Source organism: Semicossyphus pulcher, unplaced genomic scaffold, assembly GCF_022749685.1.
Source record: "Semicossyphus pulcher isolate SPU_LCO1_2020_fin unplaced genomic scaffold, fSemPul1.0.p SCAF_4, whole genome shotgun sequence".
In the NCBI taxonomy this organism is placed as follows: Eukaryota; Metazoa; Chordata; class Actinopteri; order Labriformes; family Labridae; genus Semicossyphus; species Semicossyphus pulcher.
This window is the reverse complement of record NW_027211715.1, coordinates 4,185,095-4,206,165: the sequence shown is the minus strand read 5'-3', so window position 1 is coordinate 4,206,165 and position 21,071 is coordinate 4,185,095. Positions and strand designations below refer to the sequence as shown.

Genomic DNA, 21,071 nt, shown 5'->3' with positions numbered 1-21,071 from the left:
CGGTCGCTTTCCTTTTTAGACTGTTTGCTTCATCTGAGCGTCGAGTTTGTTTCTTTTTCTTTGGATTTTCACTTCTTGTTGAAGTTGTATCTGTAGTCATCCATCTTTTCTTTGTTTGTTCAGCCATAGTAGATTACTGTTTACTCGCAACACGTGCAGAGAGCGGAAAAGCAGCCGCTTAGCTCCGCCTACCCTCTCTGGCAGACCAACCACTGCTGGCTGATGGAAAACGCGTCACTAACTAATGTTGCCACAGACACCCAGTCCATAATAATACTATATACTGCAAATGCAAAGGCTTTCATCTGTGGGCCATAGGCTCAATCACCATTGCGTTCCCCTATTTGGCAATAGATAGAGACTAAACAGACATTTATTTACATGAAAATCTTCGAGATTATTTAATTTAATTATTTGATTGTGTGCCCCGCCTTTATTGTCTCACCTATGTCTGATTACCTTCACCTTCCCATTGTATTTAGTCTTTCACGAGCAAGGACCACACCATCAATGAGACACATTTGTTTATTATTACAATGGAATGTGAAACAATTTGGATATGAGGATAATAATGATAAATGAAGATGGCTGCCGTGTGGGGAAGGCTGAGTTGGGGTTCAGCGGCAGCTCCCAGGCTTGCGGACCCCCCCATTCGACGATGGATAGCGACTTAACAGACATTTATTTGAAAGAAAATCTTCGAGATTATTACTTTAAGCATCTACAGGACAAAATCAGCAAAGAGATAAGAGGTACAGCTTTGTCCACAGGGGGCGCCAAAAACAACACAAACTGAAAGTTCCTCACAGGAGCCTTAAAAGACCAGAGTCAGTGTTGCGCTGTACATTTTACCCAGTACACAAATTAGAAAAGCAGCCAACAGAAGGTGTTTTTGACCCATTAACCAAACAGTGATATAAGAATAACACCAACACTGGGTCAAAACACCACAGTGGTACTCAGACAGGTTGTCCCAGTATTGTGTCTGTGCTATATTCAACCATACTGGGTCATATTTGAGCCTAGTTTTTCAGCAAGTAGTGAGACTGGACAAAACTTTTGTAAGAAGAAATAACTTTCTCCCCCTTTAGTCACGAGTCAGATATCATAGCATAGAGCTTCTTTAACACCAAACCGTAACTGAAGCTACACTCAGGTGTTTTAGAGCCTGTAAAAATGAGACTTTTAAACATGCCGATGGTTCAGTTGAGTTTGACAACTCCAGGTTTGTGCTTAAGCTTGTGTTAGCTCTTGGAAATGATGATGCACACACCCAAATTGGCTTGCTGATTAACTATTAACATTACATTAACATTAACTATTTCCAGAACAAAACTAACAACAACAACACATGGACATGCAGTGATTAATTTAATATTAGTAACTAATTACAGGTGCTGCTGACCTTGTTGTTTATGCTAGCTGCTGTTGTTCTCTGTTATTATATAATGCTAGTAACTCTGTACTGTTTTCATTATGTTTTCGGGTTGTCCGTCCATCTGTCCCAATCTTGAGAACACGATATCTCAGAAACGCCTCGAGGGAATTTCTTCAAATTTGGCACAATTGTCCACTAGGACTCAAGGATGAACTGATTACATTTTGGTGGTCAAAGGTCAAGGTCACGGTGACATCACAAAACATGTTTGTGGTCATAACTCAAGAATTCTTACGCTAATTATAATAAAAGTTGGCACAAACGTCCTCTTGGACTCGAGCATTATGTGATTAGATTTTGGTGGTCAAAGGTCACTGTGATCTCACGTCCATCCCATTCTTGTGAACACAGTATCTCAGGAATTGCCTTGAAGGAATTTCAAAAAATTTGGCACAAACATCCTCTTGGACTCAAGGATGATGTGATTTGATTTTGGTGGTCAAAGGTCAAGCTGAGCATAATTTACATTCTTCTCACACTGGTGCTCTGTGCAGGCCCTCATACAGCCTCTGCCTGTAACGACTCAGTCAGCTCTGTCCCTTTAAGAAGCCCCGCCCTTACAAACCCACTTTCTTCTGATTGGCCAGCTCTCTGAAGCCTGCTGAGGCTGCACTTTGCGAGCGCGTAGAAGAAAGTCTCACATCCAACATTAGTAAAATTATATATATTTGTCTTAAAATGTGACACAGCATAATCCCCCTCTTTCAGCTAACTCTAATACAATGCATTAAATAGCAACATTTATGTTTCATACTGCACATGGTCCCTTTACAAATAAACTTAGTAAATAAAATACGACTGCCTACCAGGCCTGCACACAAGAGAAAACTCTGCGACGTGAGATTATTGTTAAAGATTAATAACGACATACAGCGCTATAAATACATCGATGACTTCCCTCAAGATGTAAAGTGACGAGCTCAAAAGATTTCTGTTGTACGGGCGTTTATTGAGCCGTGAAAACTAACAAAACACATAAAGCACAATTGAAATCCAATTAACAAAACATTCTCTTAGAGAACAATAATTACACAACATACATAAACAATCTATCTCTAATTTAACTCTACTGTTTAAATTAAATACTTGTGATGCGCTACAGTAGCAACCACGCACCTATCACGTGAACATAATCAATATGATAATAACGTTATACAATAACCTAAATAAAACACTTCCTACCTCACTGGCTGCATTGAGGGATCAAGTAACAAATCTCCGTTAAAAACGCCACTTCTTCAGGACACGGAAAGACAAAGTAAAACTTGCAAAAACAACTTTTCTCTCTGGAATGATGCGCTTACGCTTCAGCTCAACATGCGTCAGTCTATAGAAAACACTCCGACCCCGTGATAGAGGCGAACACAAGCTCCTCTCTGACCATTTTAATATATATGGGTAATATATATATTTAACTATTTATTTCTTTATTCCTTGTATCTATTAACAAAATTCTTATTTATTAAAACGTAAAATATTTTTGTATTTATATGAAATTATTAAATGATCTAAAATTGTTTAACTGCTTCTGCTGGCAGTTACAACATCAATATTTAAGGGTGCATATTATCTAACTCTTAGTTTCTAAGTCTCTGTGCTGTTCTGCGTGTTTTACACACTAACTGTTTGCATCATGTTCCTCCTGAATCCTACATGAATCCAAAAGTGTTTTTTCTTTCCACCACAAAATGGACACCAGTTAATGTGAGGGTAGCTGACAGCTGATTGGGCTTCATATAAAGCATATACATATACTGAGTGAGCACGGCTTGTTTACATCAATAATCGTTCTCATTCATTGGGATAAATTAAAACTTTTGCGATGTGTTTATTGCTCATGTTGCGATAACATTGAAATTGTGATTTATTGCGACTGCCTACCTTCACTGCAGGAAGTTGTTACACAGTGATCCTTGTGTCCAGCTGCGTTATTATCCGTACATAGAGGCTTATGTTTTCGGAGAGAGAACCAGGACCTATTTTGCGTGTGCCGGTTTCCACGCACACATTTGCCAGTGTACGTGAAAGTGCATGTTATATGCATCTTCTGGCTTCTTAGGCATCTTCTGGCTTCTGGAAAGTTCTGAAACGCTGCTGAACTTGTTTGGATGAATTTTGTTGTGTTAAAATGAAAATGCAGAAGTGTGGAGGCAGCCTAAGTTAAGAGTGTATTTCTGTGCTGGAGCTCCACAAACACTGTTTGCAGCACCTCGGAACGACATTTCACTCGACAGAAGCACATTTAGTCTTGGCACTTATTCAGCAGGAGAAGGTGTGCAGCTGTCACCTGCACCCTTTTTATTTATCAGCTCACTGTAGCTGCTCTCACTCTGCCATTATGCCCCCACAGAGATGTAAAAAGCAGAAAATAACAAGGTGAGGAAATGAACGTTTGCGGTCATGGCTGACCTCGGCGTGCGTTCAGTGCTTCGTGAATGTTTTCAACAGGAAGTCGCAGCAGAGGGAAACGTTCGCACTTTTTAAAGTAACAGTGGACAGTCTTGTCCCACATGTTTTCACTGAGAGCCTTCTCTAACAGACTGCTTTCATAAAGTGACTGCTTTTGTGTTTGAAAGTGAAAGCTCTTCTGATGCTGATTTTAATGGTCCAAGGTTTTATATTCATGCTGTAGAGAAGAAGAGACGTGTTAACTGTGATCTTTTTATAAGAGCGCTTAAAAAACTGACAGTTTATACAGAATTGCAAATAAACATGAAGCGTATCCTACAGGGCGACTATATGCAGAGGTGTTCAGCAGACTTTACAGCCGCTCAGTATTAATGTATTCTATGACTGTAGGCTCAGCATAGGGCCATGGACGAGAGTCGAACCCGCAGCCGCTGTGAGGACTGCAGCATCTGTATGTAGAAGACTCAATTGCCAAAGAAGGAATTTAATAAACAGAAAGACCAAAACAAAAAGGCTTACTGTTTGGGTCCATGGGGAGCAGGTAGAAATAAACATCCAAAAAAAACCCTCCACAAAACACGGTAAAAACACTGGTACATCCACAGGAAACATCCACACAAGGAGCAAGGGTCGACACTTTGATGAAAACAAACTGGCACAGAGACAGAGGAAGACAAAGACCCGATCCAAATCTCAGCACTCACCGGCTCACAGACTCTGAGGTGCGTTCCAGCTAAGTGTGTGAGCGCTGAGTGCTGATCACCAAGTGCGTGCGGGCTCTGATGCGGACTTTTTAACGCCAAATTGCGGACTTTCCGTGAGTCGGCATATCGGCAGACTTTCCTTTGGTAATTACCCAGAGTTCATAGCGATCTTGGTGACATATGTAAACCTGATTGTCCAGCCCTGCGCTAAATGTAAAAAAATGTTCGTACATTGACGTAGTAATCAATAAAGTTTGAACAAAACAACCTAAATGTAAATAAAGCGAGCATGAACGGTGACTAAATGAGTTCATCTGTAAATGACGACATGTCGTTAATCACTGTGGTGGTTGTTATAGCACGTTTTTAGAGATGTCTGTCTCTTATAATAAAAAAATAATGCTCTTCTGACTTCTGATAGTTTGTTAAAATACATAAACACTGTAATGTAAGACACACAAATACATACTGGAGGCGATCTTCTTTCTTATTAGATTAAGTGTCCATTAACAGTGGACTGCTTTCTGCTCTCTACCAGCACCGGGTTGCCAGGTCCTCTCCCTACTGCCTCTTCTTCCCACTTGCTTCCGCCACCCTCTACTGGCACTGGGTTGCCAGGTTCTCTCCTTACTGCCTCTTCTTCCCACCTACATCGGCCACCCTCTACTGGCACCGGGTTGCCAGGTTCTCTCCCTTTTCTCTCCTCCTATTTGTCATGCCATCCGTTCTTCCTCTGGTCGCAACAATCCCGCCGGCAGGTGGCCTTCAATTCTCCATGGCCTCAGCCGTCCCTCCAGCTAACCAACGTCCTCCTAAACCAGCTCCTGTCAAAGCTCACCTTTGACACCAGATCCTGAGTGGTTAATATATCGACCTCGTGGAGTTCTTCCCTCCCTTGACCAACCTTCTCAACCGCGCCTACTCAACAGTCATGACGGCATCTTGATCATGCGCGCCAAGACCCCGTCTCGATCCAAGGAGCTCACAGCGGTGGAGTTCGCCTACACCTTCTCCCTCTACAGAGACATCATCTGCTCCGTCTACCCGGCTCGTGGACAGGAGCTTGACGATTACCTCTCCTTGGTCCTCGAGTTAGCCCTCCACTTTGGCGGTACGGGCTTCTACTAATACCACGTCCAGTTCACCTCCAGCGCAGCGGCTCACCTGTAGCAATTTAATCAAGGCACCTTCTGGGGTTGCCCGGATCAAGAGCAGTACTGCCGCACTTTTGCAGCCTGCTCTGGTCTCAGCTGCCACATGTGGGTCATCACTCACCCCGCCACCGCCTGTACCATCCCCTTCAAAAAACCACAGAACCAAAGCCTTTCTACCATCAGTCACTTTTCTTTCACCACTCAATCACCCACTGTTGTTCCAGCTGCCATGAGCTTCGCTGCCTCCATGCCTTTACCCCAAGAAGTGGATAAAAAGGGCAGGCCGGTAACGCAACATGTCACATGGACAAAAGTGGTTCTCTGCCGAATGGCCACTCGAGTTTCTGCAGTTTCTTCAAAACCCCTTCAACCATCATCTGCGGTTTTCGTAATATATCCGGTCGTTATCGCCACCCTCCCGTGGGGACATGAAGAAAATCCATCCTCGTTCGATCTGACAATCTTGCTGTCGTCGACATCCTCAATAAGGGTTGAAGCAACTCCCCCGCAGTCACATAGGCCTTATATGTGCCGCCTCACATGTGCCGCCTCACATGGCTGTCAGTTACCCACCAATTTATTCTCTTTTGCAACACCATCGCTGACTCTCTCTCCCGTTTTCCCGGCACACTTCAAACAGGTTCTAACTTCGTCTGGTATTTCCTAACTTATTTTCTGGCCACTCCTTCCGAGTTGGAGCAGCCCCAACAGCCTCCTGCCGAGGGGTCCCAGACCACATGAGTAAGACCATGGGTCGTTGGTCTTCTCAAGCTTACCAGCTTTACATCCGCTTCAACCTTCAAGATCTTTGCAAAGCTCAGTCCTATCTCCATCCTCAAGGAAGCTTTTGGGGGTTCGCCAGCCCGGGAGCTGCCGCTGATCCCCAACGAAGCCTTCCACACACCGCAGCCATCTTCATTTATCATTATTATCCTCATATCCTAATTGTTTAACATTCCATTGTAATAATAAACGGTCCAAGTGTATCTCACTGATGGTGTGGTCCTTGCTCGTGAAAGACTAAATATTTCCATCACCCAGCAGTGGTTGGTCTGCCAGAGAGGGTAGGCGGAGCTAAGCGGCTGCTTTTCCGCTCTCTGCAAGTGTTGCGAGTAAACAGTAATCTACTATGGCTGAACAAACAAAGAAAAGATGGATGACTACAGATACAACTTCAACAAGAAGTGAAAATCCAAAGAACAAGAAACAAACTCGACGCTCAGATGAAGCAAACAGTCTAAAAAGGAAAGCGACCGTCAGCCAGGAAACTCACACATTTCTCTCACACATAGTTTGGCAGAGCAGGACTGACTCCACCAATAAAAGCTGCTCTATAGAGAGATAATTACATAAACAGCCAGACAATCAGGAAATCTGAATATAGATCCTGATCCGTACATGTGCAGCTCTGTGATGGACTCTCCCTGTTTTGTCTCTCTATTGAGCGTGATGTCAAGACAAAGCACTTAAAACCTGACACCATCTGAGTAATATGAAAGGCTTTGAAAGCAGCAGGGCAGAACAGAAGAAGAACATCGAGAACAAAACAACGTGCCGTTTGAAATGCCACCTTCCACACAGAGAGAAGTCGGACTCCTTTGTTTTGAACATCACCTTGTAAATAAGTTTGTAACAAAGGAGTCTGTCAGAATGTGTCAGAGTCGGCCCGGCAGACGACAGTGATGGATGCGTGTGACTTACACATCGTACGTTAAGTTCACTGTGATTAATCAGAGCTGCGGGCTGAATGTCGACGACTAAACAGGAAAAATCTGCGTTCTTGTTCTTTAAATGTTGAAGCACGTTTAGTCACAGTCAGGTGAGGTGAGTGAGGAAGGTGTAGCTGCACTTTTTACCACACCCAGCCGCCTGATGATCTTTATTAATCTCTTTATATCCATACTTTGAATCCAGACAAGAACCTCTGTTAAATGTCTCTCTTTCCTCAAATGCACCGTCTCTCTCTGTTTCAGTCAGGTAAAACTTAATCATGACTGAACAATTGTTTATTTTAGTTTAAATAAAACCATTACGACGTCTTCATGTACTCAAAAGGGATAGTGAGGCCAGGGGCAAGATGGGATGCCCCCCGATGGTGGTGGCAAAGGAAGGATGGATGCAAGATGTGGACACTGAAAATTGGATTGGAGGGGACTGTGGAGGAGGGTCGCAGCGATCAGTGTCAAAGTGACAGCAGCAGAGAGAACAACAGTAGACACCCATGATCAGCTGAGAAGCGGGAAGAGATAGAGAGTGATATGAATGAATGATGAATGAATAGATGATGAACTTCCTGCTTGAACAGGCGCTCAGCCTCATTTACCATCATCGAGTCATCATGTCATCAAGACTGATAGAACTACGTAAAGGATCCTCGCTGGAAGTGATGGGAAAAGTTCAAATCTGGAAGATCTCAGTTTCGCTCTCTTTGGCAGCAGACAGTGTCGCATGACGTCCACGGTTGGCTCGTGATTTTCCTCACTGACGGTCGCTTTCCCTTTTAGACTGTTTGCTTCATCTGAGCGTCGAATTTGTTTCTTTTTCTTGGATTTTCACTTATTGTTGAAGTTGTTTCTGTAGTCATCCATCTTTTCTTTGTTTGTTCAGCCTTTGTTTGTTCAACACTTGCAGAGACCGGAAAGCATCCGCCTACCCTCTCTGGCAGACCAACCACTGCTGGCTGATGGGAAATGCGTCACTACCTGGGCGCCGCATGTCGAATGTCGCCACAGACACACCAGTCTGTAATACTGCAAATGCAAAAGTCTTCATCAGCGGGCCATAGGCTCAGTCACCATTGTGTTACCTCATTTGTTAGATAGTGACTTAATGGACATTTACTCCCATGAAAATCTCTGAGATTGTTACTTTAACACAGCTATTCAGTATTTTTCACATGTATTTAAAGCAAAGTTTTAACATTTTCAAAGAAATTGCATAGAGTTATATGAGAGGAGTGACATCATCCTCATGTCTATATGGTAAATATGCACCTGGAGCCAGCAGTTCGTTAGCATAGCACAAAGATTGGAGGGAGGTAACAGCTCCCCTGGCTCAAAATGAGCCTTCCACCCCCTTTAAATGAGATGGAAATGTTGCTCACACAGGTCATCTAAAAAAAACCCATAAATAGATTAAAAAATATATAAATAAATGAACATGCCATTAAATGTACCAAAAACATAAAGAAAATCCGTCATTATTTAGGCATTGATTGATGATAGAATGTGACTTAAGTTGATATTTGTGATTGAAGAAATGTAAAAAGAAAATGTATCTCACATTGTCAATGACAGTGACGTCAAATGGGTAAACAGTGAGCGAGTGGGAACCACCAAATCTTTGTTTTTGACCATAAAATGAATGAAGCTTGTTTGTTTTTTTTAATAAACAGACAGAAGCAGCCCAAACTACATCTACCAGCCCGACACAAGTTTCCCAGCTCAAAGCAATCACAAGAAGCCCAATTGGGCGAAAAGCCGCCCCAATCTGGCAACAAACCGGAAATAAAATGCACGTCTGCTTCCGTATATTTGCACTGATGTGTTTCTTTTTGTTACGTGTATGTGGATGGATTATTTATTGCACTGAACTGCTGAGCGTCCACTTTCACAGAGAATAGTTTTGTTAATGAAATAAAAGTTTATCAGCTAAATATGAGCCTCAGCTGTTGATCAGAGTTGTATGAACAGACGTTCGGGTAGGAGCATGAATCATTTTAGTTTCGCAGTGGGCCTCGGTGTGCTTGAGTTTGGGAACGTTAGAACAGAGCTGTAAATGAACATTCCTTCACTGATGATCCTTTGAACCAATCAGGCTGGATCATGTGTTCACGGTGAGCAACAGCAGCTCTTGATACATCCTGCATTAAATCATCATGAGTCATGCATTAGTTATTTGTGCCCTTTTCCAGTCTTTAATAAAGAAAATATGACAGAGTGGCTCCGTTCACGGTTAAAGGAATAAACAGTAGAGTGTTAAATACACTGAGATGTAAGTGAGTTGCAGCCGTAGCAGCTCCCGTCCTGCACTTTCATTAAAGAGCTCTTCTTAAAGCCGCCTCGGTGTCTCGCTGCTCGCAGGCTGACAGATGATCGGCCCGGGTACAGTTAGCCCCGGGGAGGTGATCTGTTCTGCTTTTTGAATATTTCAGAGCCCTTGGCATTTCTTCTAGTAATGAGCCCGGACACTGAGAGGGGAAGTTGAAGTTTTTGTGCCATAAGTCATTATGCCGCGGCTCAGAGTCTGAAGACGGCGACCGAGAATAGGCTGCGACTTTCCCACATGTAGTTATGTCATCGGGAGTTCCTGCGAGCTGATGTGATTAATGAATGGACGGAGAATGTGCAGCAGCGGCGAGCAGTTACTGCAGAGATGTGGACAAGAAACAGCTCTGTGTGAGAAAGTAGACAATGATAAAGTTCTGTTTCGCTCCTGAAGGTTTCCGAGGAAACAAAGCGCTGTGATAATGAGTCAAAGTGACTCACAAAGTTGAGCATGAAAAAAACGTTTCCATTCTTCATCTTTTCAAACTGTCCAAATGAAAAGATGGTGAGTTCATCGTTTTAGTTACTCAGTCAAAATAAGTGAGAATTCACACTTTTTGTGTCATAATCTGGCTCATAGCCCATAACAGTGACTAAGTCGGATTGCACATGACTGGGACTTTTCACTCAGTATATTACTCCGCCTCAGCCAGGCGTTCTGAACACTGTATAACAGCAGACTGTGTATGTCTCCATTGATCAAGCTGGTACCTCTGAATCACACAGTAATTTATCTGTACATGATAAAACAGCTGATCTGTGGTATAACCTGGAGACACAAGCTGTGTCCCAATCCATCGGGTGCATCCTTCGTGTCCCAACGTATCCTGAGATGCACCGCGCGCCAATTCAAACAAAATGGCGGACTTTTACGCGGCCGCGGAATACACCTTAAAATGTAAAAGGTTTCAGCTCAATCGAATAGCTAGAGATACACGTTTAAGAAAACGAAAGGGCCCTTGAGACAAATTCTTTTTTAAAATAGTAGGTTAACTTACTCGACATTAGTTATGCTAGCTACTTAGTCTGCTAGCTACCTGTTGCTAGGCGACAGGAGCAGCGTTTGGTGATGCTAAGGTAGACCAGTCCGTCTCATTTCAGTTCGGCTTTAACGGTGTACACAGGCTATAAGTAGAGCATCCTCCGTGGACGGCCTCCTTCGAATCCTCCAGCCCGTGGATGGGGACCTATGATTGGGACACAGCTACAGAGTGCAGGAGAATGTTTGGGTTGCTTGGCAACAAAAGCCCAGTTTCAGTTAAGTTGTGTAAGTAGTTGAGTTAGTGGAACACAAAGTAATCTGTTGTTGATTGTTACTGTTTACTACTATTTGCCGCACCCTTGAGGTCATGATGCGGCCTCGTGTCTGTGACCGAATCACAGCCACAGACATTCAGTCCAACATCACGACCTCGCCTGTGATATTGCTTAAATAAGTATTCATAAGTGTAATATAGCACAATATACCTTATAGTTTATGTATAAGTATAGGAAGAAAAAAGAAGAGAAGTAGAAAGAGCCTCTAGGATTCAAAAGTGAAGCCAATGCAGAAGTGCATTCTTTGTAATGACCAGCAGGGGGCGACTCCACTTAGTGCAAAAATAAGTCTGATTGTCTAGAGGTCTATGAGAAAGTTATTCTTCTTCTCATTTGATTTATTACCTCAGTAAACATTTGTACTAATGTCTTTGGTCTTAATCTCTATTCCTCTTAAGAAGACGTTATATTTGTTAATCATGGCCAATCGTCCCTTTCACAGTTAAACAGACCATAAAGCAGGTTATGCTTTAGGGGGTGGCAACCGCCTGACTGATGAACTGGAGCGCAGAATTGCGTCTTCACCTTCTCGTCCATTCTTGCTTCTACAAAACAAGATGGCGACCAAACTTGAGGCTTCAGAACGGCATGCTACAAACTGATTGGTGACGTAATGGTGGCTTGCTCCACTTCTCATATCCAGTCAGTGCAGTGGGGGAGTCTCAGCCCACAGGGTGCAGAGCTTTCTCGATGGGCCCTTCTGAAAGACATTTTAAATTCACAACTGTAAAATTTGCCGATGTCCTTTTGTGCAAAAGGCCACAGATCTGTGAGAACACGTGGGACGCGCTCCGGAGAAATCTGGTTTGTTTTTTTTTAAGGAGAGAGAGAGAGAGAGAGTGTGTCAGATCACACAGTGATGCTATACTGTAGGTGCAGCGCTGTCCATTGCTGAAACGTGGCTGAAATGCCGCACCCTCTGCCCCTGCGGTTGGTCTGCTATACAGAGTCAGTGTTAAAAATAGATTGAATTGCCCTTATAATTCAAAATCTTCTTTTATAAGAAGATGAAGTTTTAACTCGTCAGGTCAAAAACATCAGTTGTTCCAAATTAAAAGAAAGTAAATCAAAATTATTAAATAACTTAAAAATCTGACTTAATTAAATCTGACGGTCACTCTTCATTTTACTCATAAATATGTTATGTTATGTCAGAATTGTGACAAGAGATAAGTGTTTACTTTTATCTCTAACTTATTTCTTCTTCTTCTGAGTACCGTGATTGAAACCAGCTTTTCCAGCTCATTTAGCATTCAGAGGACTAAACCTGTTCATTACAGCTCTCACTCTAATACACAACACCTACGCCGCGCCCCAATCCTTATTGTTTGGGGGTGATTGTTGATGAGGAATTATTGAAAATCAAAGATGGATTATCGTCCTGACTGAGGATCCATACAGGAGGGGATGTGGTGGGAAGAGCTGAACCCACTCAGGGTAACGCTCGGGCCACAGAGGTCAACAGAATTGATCAGTTTGATGCTGCAGTTCGAGTGGAAGTCAAACAAACTCATTAAACATTTCAGTCCCTTTTAAACAGGGACGATTACCCTTGGAAGGACACGATGAAATCTGCATCTGTGATGTTGTTTTTCCATTTGCTTACTTTTTATATTTTTTCATTGACTTTTTGCTCCAGCAGTCTCTCTAAATAAAGCTAATGCGGCCTGACAAGGACATTTCTAATTTTATATGAACAAAAACAGGCAAATATTCAGCTGCAGCCAAGTTGTTGTTTGCCATAAACATCACTGTCAGTCTGTCAAACACAGAGACGCGGCCGCAGTTTGTCTTCTCGCTCCTCACCAGCTAATGTAGCTCCATTCATCAGGCAGGGCCCGGCTGCAGAGCAAACCAGGAAGAGATTAGCTAACGTCTCTGTGGACCTGTTCATCATCCTCTGCCCACCTTAATGACAAATAAATCTCACAAGAGGTTACGGCTTCCCTCTGCCCGTCACTGGATGATCGCCTGTGTGTCTCGGAGCACTGGTTCCCCATTGTAGAGCGGATTATACCCTCCCCAGAGACAGTTCATCTCTGTTGTCTTCCTGTTATTCAAACTGCACATCTTCACACAATATACTTTGTGTATCTAAGGAGGCAGCTTCCTGAGCAGCGCAGTGTATTTAGTAGATGGCTGCTCCAATTGTTTCACCGATGGTTGCACTGATAAATGACACACACACGACTACTTATTAATTTCTACTTCATGTTATCTTTTGTCCTAAAGCTAATGAGAGGCCCCCAAACTGCTGCTAAGTGGCACTGTAGGCAGCTGCAGAATTACAGCCTGCAACACAATGCGGCATTGTGTAATGACAAAAGTAATGCAATGCAACTTCTTGGTCAAACCCACAAATTTTCAGTGGTTTATAATTAAAAGCTGAACCACCATTTTTCTTATCTTTTACGGAACATCTATTTTTGTTGCAGCACAAAAACTGACAGAAGCAGCGCGACAGTATCAAACTTCACTGAGCAGGAAACATGCTCAACAAAGGCACAACTAAATAATGTTGTAGATGTGTTGGTAGTTGGTGCTGAACAGCATCTGGTCTGAGGTAAACGTTCACAGGTACGGAAACTTGACTGTACAATGACTGTAGTGATTGTTTTTGTTACGTCTCCTCTCGCGGATCGTCCTCCACTCTGCTAATCAGGAACAGATCGGCTGCAGGAGCCGGATTCGTCAACAGAGCTGTCAATCATCATTTTGACAGCATCAAATAACTAATTAAAAGTAAACTTGTCAGAAAAATGAACACTTGGACATAAATCAGCATGATAAGAACTAACTATAATGACAGAAACCATGTTTGAGAAAAATGTATTTGACATGTATTTTGATTTTATAGTTTGACTCATGTCCCATCTGTTAACATGGAGGAGGCGGGCTTTATGACCTATACTGCAGCCAGTCCGCAGGGGGCGATAGAGAGGGTTTGGCTTCACTTTTAGGGAGCTGTCGTGTCGTCCATCGCGTGCTGCATAGTTACAGAAAGAGAAAACGTTTTCTTGTGATTTACTTGTTATTAACGGGTCTTACCTTTGCCGAAATTTCAACATCATGATGCAGATTAGTGAGAAGTAAAACTTCATGCATTGTCAGCTCTGTCCTCAAGAGGAGAAGAAAACGTTTTAAAATGCTCGTTTGTTGAATGGAGGTCAGATCGATCTGATGCATTCGAGGAAGCCGGGAAATCTGAACGCTGAGCTGCTTCTGTGACACAGCGTCAAGGGAATGTATTTAAAGTTACATTTTAGATCTAGAATGGATTGTTAGCTGTTAGCATGCAGACGTCTGTTTATAGAGATTAATAAGAAGCTAAATCGTCGTCAGATGACGCTGATGGGAGCCGGGATGGCATTACGGCGGATTACGTTCTGCCTGCTTTTGCTCTCCACACGGACTGTTTTTCTTGCATGCGGCGCAGCCTGCTGATACGTGATTGGTCAGTATTACTCGGACTACAAGCAAACACTTGCGTCCCTAAAATCCACGTGCCTGCCTACAGATTGTAGAATAGAGAACATAAATTCTGTTCCAATAAAAAATGTAGTTTTAATTTTGTCATAAGAACCGTCTCAGTTACTGGTTGTGGTATGGATCAATGTGCTATGAAATGAAATGAACATCAGGCAGTGAAAATGCCGCTCTGTGTCTGAGAGAATAATAATCCCTAAGGTTCAGGTTCCACTTCACCTGACCGTTGTGCACAAAGCACGCTGAGCTATTATGAACAAAAGAAGCAGGTGCTTTTGTTACGCGTAATGGACGGTGAGTCACATGATCACATGTTGGATCGTAACATGGATATCATGCTGATTTGTCTCCGATGATCCGACATCGAGGTGTTCCAGCTGGTCATCTATTTATACCTGCTCAGCTGGTGTCACGTGTAGATATATGAGCCGTTTATAATTTCAGAGTGGGCCATAGAGACTGAAGGTGAAGCCCTCAAGAGGCGCATGTATTCAAATGAGGTCTTTGTGTGAAGATGGAAAAAGCTCTCAGTGTACTTTAATAACATCCTTGTTCAAATCCTACACACACCTCATTTTTCATTTCACTGTATGATCGCACGCCTCCTCCTGCTCGACATAAATTACCGATGCAAATGAGTTGCACATGAGCCTAATTAACAGAAAAGAGAGTTGTGCCTCTTTATATAACAAAGTATTTACTGTTGTGTAGAGTACGTTTGATCTAAATGAGATGAAGCCTTTCTCTTCATATTTGCATCTGGAAACACTAATGAGCTGTTTCATCCGTCCGATGGATCCCAAAAACAATGTTTTTCTTCTTCTTCTCTTTCTCTCTGTTTTGATCTCTGCTGTGAAGTCAGATCTTACAAGCAGAGATCTTACAGGTCCACTTTGGTGGAGCAACCTGATGACGCCTTTCAGGGTTCCTTTGGTTCTTGATCTGTGTTAAAGCTCGAGTTTTGGAGAGAGACCAGCAAGCTAGTTGCTGAAAGTATCCAACCACAAAATGAAGGACACTTCCTCACTAATGGTGCAAGAATAGTCTACGTTGTTGACTATTTTTCTCTGCTAATCTTATGCTAATAGCTTGCTAGCTTTAGCTTGTGGAATACTCAATGGGCCATGAGTGGGTGGGCAGAGGGAGCAGGTAGGCAGGTAGGTAAGCCATCCCAACAATTAATTGGTTGGAGTTATTACAGGCCTGTTTTTTTGTATCTTTTTTAGTGTCAGAGCATTTGGTTTATTGGTTTCGGGTTGCAAAGAGAATTCTACAACGAAGAAAGCTTCTAACACGGCAGTAGATGCACAAAAAAGAGGCGAGAAGATTTATGAATCTGGTTATAGAAAACAAACGCACATCTGACACCTCCATGTTCAGACTCTAATTCAGACTATGTGTTACATCAACGCACACTGGACTCTTATATTGTCTGTACACTGCACTATTTTATTTTTAACTTTAACTTTGTGCTGTAAGCTTTTGCACTCACTAATATCCTGCACATCTGCACAGTTTTTAATCACACCTGTTTACATATTTTGTCTTATACATATAGCTTTATATTTGCTTTTTTATCTAATTCTGTTTAAGTCTTTTACTTATTTTTTTATTCTACTTCTGTGTTAATCGTTCTGCACCAAAACCACCAAAACAAATTCCTTGTACGTGTAAAACTTAGCAGTAGACCTGATTCTGATTGTGATGTGATGGATTTCTGACAGATCCGTATACGTGTATACCATTGAATCATTATGATACAGGTCCCTTCTGTCAAGTGTAAATTGCCCACCCCAGATTGTATTCAGTTCAACGTCTGCATATGAACACGTTGTTTGGGAAAGAAGATTGGGTCAGGAGCGAGGAAGGGGGGGACAAGCAGAGCCGCGTAGTGTTCAGGGTCACCCAGCACAGCTCATTGTCTCTAATTGTCTCGTCTTAGTTGCAAAATACATCCAGGAGAGAATATTCTGAACTGACGACTGAAATCAGGCTCATGTAAAGACTTTTTTAGAAGGAAAAGTATTTGAGATAAAAAGACCTGCAAAGCTCGGAACGTTAAGATGTAAACATTTTAAATCTTAGAGAAAGATTCAGTTTCACTCTCTTCGTTGTCTTTTTCCTGAACAGCCCAGGACCTGAGCTTCATAAAGCTTCGTTTCTTATTTTAAGGTTTTTTTTATCCTTAAAGAAACTGTGAGCAACTTCAATTTTGTGTCGATCTAGGCGACACCTGTGGAACTGATACCTCTTATGTCTGTGCTGAATTTGTCCTGTAGTAACTCTCCTCCTGCTGTCCTGTAACATTCAGTCGAATCACTCACTGTGGATCTTTTCTGGCAGAAAATACAGATGAAGGCACTTCCTGTTTGTGTGCCGTAACAAAGATCATCTTCCTGCTGGTTTTGTTTGCTGTTGTAGATCAGTATTGATTTCAGTCTGTTTAAAATTTGTTAAAAGCTCCTTTTTCTTTAATATGTTTAATGTTTTATAAATGATTAACGGGCCTGACTGAGTTCGTTAAAGTGCCAGAGAAGCCCCACAGGCCACCAGGTGAACAGGTCTGACTTACACGTTACTCGTGTTTGAAGTGTTTTCTTCCTCTTCTGTTGCATCTGGAGGTTGTGTGGTATGATCGAGAGTTATCATACAGGGTTTTGCATGATTAATTTGAATGATGTGCATGTTTCGAGCTGTAGGTCTTGGAGGTGTATACAGTGGATCTGTGCGTTGTGCTCACCAGGTGTTGTGCCGCTCTGAATGTGGAGGTTTGAAAAGCTGCCTCAGCAGGGACTCGGCACAAGTGTTCTCCAGCGAGCCATCTGTTCACGCGTGAAGCGAGCGCTGCACGGAGACTGGCAGGTGGAGAAAATCTCGCTGCCAGTTTAATTGGTTGGGACATTGAAGGCTCCGCAGACAGGTGATGTAAAGTGATGGAGGAGCTCTCTGCTATGTAAATGTGAACGCTCGTGGCAGCAGTTTGTGTCACAGCTGTCTCCGAGCCGGTTTAAAAGTTCAACCTTTAAGTGACACTTTAACGCTGGGCGTGAAATCCTGGAGAGCGGCACAGAGAGGGGAAGCCAGGAGTGATTTACCACGAAGGAAGCTGTGGGAGCCAGACGGGGTCCGATTATAGACAATAAGGAAGAGGGAATACTTTCTGATAGTTTGGATGCACTGTTGCGGTGTGTTGATGTGTTGCTGTAAGCTAACCTGGCAGACCTTCTCCTCGGTGTACAGGACCCTCCTGATGGAGGCGACTTTGATGGATGTTTATGTGACTCAGCCTCTGACGGCTCACAACAACGGCCTGCAGGACACAGCTCTGACGTGTAAAACCAGTGACAGAGGAATGATTCACCTTGGCCAGAATATCTGTTGACAACAGCTGACATATTGTGACGTTTAGCTTAAGGCCTCACTAACTTTGTGATCTTATGTGGCTTTAACGTTTTGCTTGCATGAGCTTTTCATGTCTCCTTACTACCTTATAATCTTAAACCACTGATACAGAAAAAAGGAATTAATTCATCTGCACTAACTCCTTTGTTTCCCTTAAAGTGAACCTATTATTCTTATACAGTATTTTCATTTATTGTTATACATTTTCTAAAGAGCTCCGGTAGGCTTACTACTACATTTACGATTAATCATTTGGCAAGAAGAAAGTTTTAGCTTTAATGACGCCCATCATGAGGATTCTGCGTTTGTTTTTGTGCACTTTAGTGCTACAGTCCGGCTCATGTACAAATTTTGCATCAAACTTAGACTATTAAGTGAATCCTGCAGAGGCAAATAATTAATAAATTACATGTGATTGCGTCGGTAATTTCAGATAGGGTGTCTCTGTACAGCGTCTCTGTTCTGGATGTCTGACCTGGCGCTGGAGGACGGGGAGCAGCTCGTTCTTCCTCTCGGCCTTCATACACTCATCAAGCTGCACTTTGTGCTGTCTTTTCAGCTTCTTTTCAGCTGCTTGAACAAGTTAGTTGTGTTGCTTTGCATCGCAGACGCAGGTTTCATGACCTCTTTGCATATTAGTTTTTCTTCTGAAACACTCCAAACAAATCATGACGAGCTGCTTCCAGCTCTTCTGTTCCAGACATTTGACTTTAGTTTCTCCGACCGTCTCTGTTGTTTACTCTTCCACTCTAAACTGCTGCTGCGAGGTAGGTGCTCATCACATGACATGCCAGCCCCCCTAAAGTGAAGCCCAAACTTCTCCATCGCCCCCTGGGGGAGGGGCTGTTAGTTTAGGGAGCACTTGATTTTATATGCAATCGTCAATCATTTTTATTTAATCATGAGAAGCCGAAATAGTGTCATTACTGCTACACAGAAACAAACATGCCTGACAAAACAGCTGGAGACAGATAGGATTATTTTAGAAGTCGACGTGGAAACCTGCAAAACTAAACAGAAACAAATCCTGGACCGTTACGTCCGCGCACGGAGAAACATGTCGTAGAGACAGAGTGGGGGCGGTGCAGACGGTGTGTTCTGTCCACTGATCAGAATGAACATCACAGTAACCTCCTCGAGTGTCTCCATGTCAGTTGTTTACATCCCGCACATACGGCTGTTGCCTACAGCCTGAGCTCTCTGGTCTGCCCTCTAGAGGTATCCTCCAGAAACACGTGTAGTGCAGAGACAAGTATGTGAACAATTCAGTTCATGACGCAGCCGGTTGTGTACGCGAACGCAAGGCCAAGCAGCAAGTAAGCAAGTACTGTACATCTCCGACTTAATGGTGCGGCCCAGCTGCTCTTTCGCCAACACTGCAGTCAGCGTCTTTTAGCATGTTGTCATCATTATTTCAGTTCACTCTTCTCCCCACTCTCATGTGTTCTTTACCAAAGCAACCCAACACAGGTAGTAGTGTTTAGCGTTAGCGCCTGGCTAGCTGCACTCAGTCCGTCACTGTTTGCAGAATTTGTCCTCTTCTGCTGCTGATTAAGAAATCAGTTTAAAGAATTATCTCCCACCTTCAGGTTACAGATCTGTGGACTTAGAGGAAGGACAAAGAGCAGCACTGCTCTTCATCTTGGTCCAATCAGTGAGAGAAGCTCTGCTGGTTTATCAGTTAATTACATTCATCGGGTGTCTCAGGTGTAATCCAGCTCATGATTAGTGGGCTGCAGTGAAAACCAGCAGGGTTTTAAGCAGTGGGACTGAGAACTAGCGGACGGGCCGGCACTGCTTCTTTATTATGTTACAGCGAAGTGTCAGCATGTCTAACAGTGTGTTCAGGATGGTGCAGTCTGCTGCTCCACCTGTTTGTCAAGGCATGAATGTGTAATTGCAGCTGACTGATGAAGAGCATCGTATGAACATTATTAAAGCACTTTTTTCAAGTCCTATTTTTATTTATTTATTTTGTTCCAAATGACTAAAAGGTACAAAAACAAAAAGGCTGCAACATAACATGGACACCTGTGAGCGATCAAAGTACGTCCAATAAAAGTGCTTTTTGTTGCCACAGTTGTAAACTGAATTTAAAGGTTTGCTCACCTAAATCAAAATGAATAAAGATGTAAAGATGTTGTAAATTGCGATTAAAGCGGGGTACACACTCAAGATAATCGGGACGATTTTGGGCCCGACTCCCCCCTTCAGACAATCGTGAGCAAAGTCTCAATTTCTTGATGGTTCTATAGATGATCTCTCCAGATGTTCCTGCGGTGTGAGGTGCGTTAAGAGTGATTTTACTTTCCCCCGATCTGCTCAGAAGACCTCGTGGCAAATATTAAACATGTTTTATATTCCAATATCCTGTAGTGGGGGGGGGGGGAACCCCGAGGACAGCCCAGCATGCACTCTGTGGATTGTCACATGGAACCAAACGATAGCCAATTGGGAGGCAGGTTGACTGATGGAGGAAGCACAACAACCGCAGCCATGGCGACAAAAGCAAACGTTAAGCGTAGAGTAACATGTACAGCCCATGTTCACGCCGTCTCCACCACTTCATCCACAGTTTGTTCTTTTTTCATCCTGAATTTTCAGTAAAAAGTCCAAAAACTATCATCAATTCTTCCTGCCCATCGTCGGCCATGTTTGTTTACTCTAAAGTCTCGTATGAGCGACAGAGTTTTGTGAGATTTCCAGCTGTGAGAGTCAGACTCTGTTTGTTCACTCGGTGAATGAATCTGTTTGTGTGTGGTGTGCAGTGTGGGTCTCGCTGCTCTCCACACACTACAGGAACAAAACAGCTCAATCATTATTTGTCATCATGTGATGGCGCTCTCACCTTTTACACATCTGTTAAGGGTTAAAAAATCTTAAGGTTTAAAGAGAGGTTACAATTTAATCTTTCTCAACTTTAAGCTGCTTTAAGTTTTAGCAACATGAAACCATGACTTAACAAGGTTTTAAAATGAATCCTTAACAAGCCATGCTCCGCCTTCTGTCCTCCAACAAAACAAACTCTCCTCTTTCACACTCACACATTTCCTCGTGTTCTTCCTGCAACAATTCACTTCTGGTTCTCGACTTTTCCTTGAAAGATGCGTCTGTT

General features: G+C 42.9%; 1 protein-coding gene across 3 annotated transcripts in view; it reads left to right on the top strand.

Moving 5' to 3' along the window:
* Positions 1–21,071, top strand: part of LOC138607171 (gamma-aminobutyric acid receptor subunit gamma-3) — an 88,657-nt gene that overhangs the window by 11,102 nt on the left and 56,484 nt on the right. The window lies entirely within an intron of this gene.